The sequence below is a fragment of the Macadamia integrifolia genome, unplaced genomic scaffold (genome assembly GCF_013358625.1).
Source record: "Macadamia integrifolia cultivar HAES 741 unplaced genomic scaffold, SCU_Mint_v3 scaffold721, whole genome shotgun sequence".
Classification (NCBI taxonomy): domain Eukaryota; kingdom Viridiplantae; phylum Streptophyta; class Magnoliopsida; order Proteales; family Proteaceae; genus Macadamia; species Macadamia integrifolia.
In genome coordinates this window covers 22,862-25,562 of record NW_024870524.1, presented here as the reverse complement: position 1 = coordinate 25,562, position 2,701 = coordinate 22,862, and the positions used below count along the sequence as shown (strand labels likewise).

Sequence of the window (2,701 nt, the reverse complement as noted above, 5' to 3'; positions counted from 1 at the left end):
ACAGTCTGTGCGTGTGGTGGAAGAAAATAGCAAGAAAATATCATTTTAGATCAGTGTGGCTAAATGGTTTTTTCCTTCTCCCATATTTTATATGGCAGGTCAAAAATGCCAAGCGCTTTGAAGAAATATCTATTCCAACCAAGTACTACTTTGCTATGATGAAAAACGAGATCAGTCTACGGACGATGGTGGCTTCTGGCTCTCCTATTTCTTTTGAAGCAATGCTCTATACCAGACGGCTGAGTATTACCAGGATTCATTATAAGCCCAGGGAGATTTTGGAAGTTTTCTGGTGTCCTTCCCCTCCAGGATGGGTTAAGCTTAACTCTGACGATTGCTCACTGGGTAATCTAGGAAAGGCAAGGGCAGGTGGAATCCTTCAAAATGAGAATGCAGAGGTGATTAGTTCTTTCAAGCATTTTTTGGGGGTTCACACAAACTTTGAGGCTAAAGTTTTAGCAGTCATTTATGGCCTAGAAATGGAAAGAGATTTGGGTGTAACTCATTTATGGATAGAGTGTGACTCAATGGCGGTGGTCCTGTTAATCTCCCTCTGGAAAGTCCTATGGTGTGCGCTTCAGAGATGGATGAGCTTAGGCAATTTTCTTCGAAGCATTTCCTTGAAAATTGCCCATTGCCGGCGTGAAGCCAACCCAGTGGCTGATTTCCTGTCTAAGTCGGCTACAAAATTTGAAGTTTCTTTTCCTATTACTGCTTGGCCTTCTTTGATTTCTATCGAGGTTGATGTAGACAAGCAGAATCAGCCTAGATACTCATTTAAATAATGTAGAATTTTAGTCCAGTTTTTGGCTAGTTCTTTTGTGCTCTTTATGTACTATATTTTCCCCCTTTTTTTAATACATATGAATTTCTAGCACAAAAAAAAAAGTGAGAAAGCAATTGCTACAGATATATATTGTAGAGCAAACATGTTCGCACCAATGCAACCAATACTATAATTCTTTGATGGATTTAAATTATTGTGAAAAATATCTCCACAATGCCAGTGTGGGGATTCTTTACCATGCTTTTACATTCTGACTCGTAGAACCCTCTCTCTCTCTCTCTCTCTCTCTCTCTCTCTCTCTCTCTCTCTCTCTCTCTCTCAGCACCAAATGGACCCCTACTTTCTCGTTTGGGATGAGAATGCCGTTCTTCGGTGGCCTCCTTCGCCCATTTTGGTGGCTAGAGGCCAACTCTTGGCAGGGAGCAATCCTTGGTGTGATAGGTAAGCCTTCCTTGGGGAGAGCTAGTCCGAATTGGTGAATGAACCATCGCACCACATTGTTCATCTTCAACAACTGTAGCAGCAGGTTGTTTAGTAGCGCGTTTGTTTCCGGCCCCCCGGTTCCACGTTGTCGTCCCTTAGCAGGTGGCAATTTTCCATATATGGTGTGGGAAAGATGTCAGCATTCGGTTGCCTCACCAGAGGATCTCCAGCTTTGGCCAGTCCTTCCAATGTTTTTTTTTATACCTACTATTTCCACAGGAGAATCTCACTGATCCTTGCTCTCCCTGAGCCACATATAGAGGAGACAGAGAATGTTTGTTGTGCTGGTTTATGGTTTTGAGCAGATAATTTTTTCACGTTCCCATAGATAGCGCTAATTTGTTGCAGTTGGAAATCATTCTAGGCCTCTCTTAGGTCCTGTAAAGGAGAACAAACAAGGGAGTGAGTGTGGGGCTGATCTGACAAGGGACTCTCTGATGTCAAAGTTAGACTTACAAGTAAAATAGATAGTTCTCGTAAGAATAGAAAAGAACTTGTCCCCCCCTTAGACTAGGGTTTACCTGGGTTCTTATAGTAGGGCTAGGGGTTGTTGATGAAGAGTCTCAGTTTAGTAGTTTCCCATCGTAGGTAGGAGTCTGATTTCTTTAAGAGTTATATCGGGAATGTAGATATGGAGATTGTTTCTGTATTGAAACTATTCCACTTTAGCCTTATCTCGGATAGTATGGTGAGATTTCCCACCTTTCATACGAAGATCTGTTATTCCAAAGAATGTCCTTCCTAGATTTGCTCCATGCTTCGTAGTTTACGAATCAGGCTTGATTAATTTGCCTCCTAAATAACTCCTTTCTGATGATGTTGATAAGGTTTCAGGCCAATTGGTGGGGAACAAGATGACATGGGCACCTAGTCACTCTGGCCAATCGGAGGAGTGGGCTACTCCCCTAGCTAAAAAATGGGGGAAAAAGGTTAGTGAGATGTAGCTAGTGAGGGGAATAGGATCTATAAGAAAAGAAAAAATTCAAGAAATACACACCTCACCACTCAAGAGCCTATTAAGAATCTCCCAGTTTTTCTAAATTGAATGGAAGGGCAGGGTAAGAATTTGCCCGTACATCACCTTCCCACTTTGGGAAAGCATTCATCGTTAGGGTCCTTTAATCCTGGCCTCCTGGGGCTCAAACCCTAAGGTACTCAAAGCACCAAAACTACAAAAAGAAGCAAGAGAATTAGATCAAATTCAAGTACAAAAAATAAAGCAAATTGCAAGGATAAGGAAAATTTTCTTACCTTCACGATGTACCATGCTCCAATGATGCATCGAATATAGCCCATCGCCAAAGCATAAAGGCCATGCATCAAATATGCGTAGACATTGAAATTTTGTCACCCTAAAGAACCTTTCATGGCATTGATACAAGAAGACTAAAGCTGATCTCAGAGTCTGGCAAAAATTTGATCATTTTACCC

At 41.7% G+C, this 2,701-nt stretch overlaps 1 long non-coding RNA gene across 1 annotated transcript; it reads right to left on the bottom strand.

Annotated features, from left to right (window-relative positions):
• Window positions 1-1,084: 1,084 nt before the first annotated feature.
• On the bottom strand, window positions 1,085-2,405 carry LOC122069811. The gene is made up of 3 exons (XR_006137543.1): window positions 2,268-2,405; window positions 1,792-2,179; window positions 1,085-1,648 (listed from the first exon to the last, which is right to left on the bottom strand). It is a non-coding gene; the product is annotated as an uncharacterized LOC122069811 (long non-coding RNA).
• Window positions 2,406-2,701: the final 296 nt, after the last annotated feature.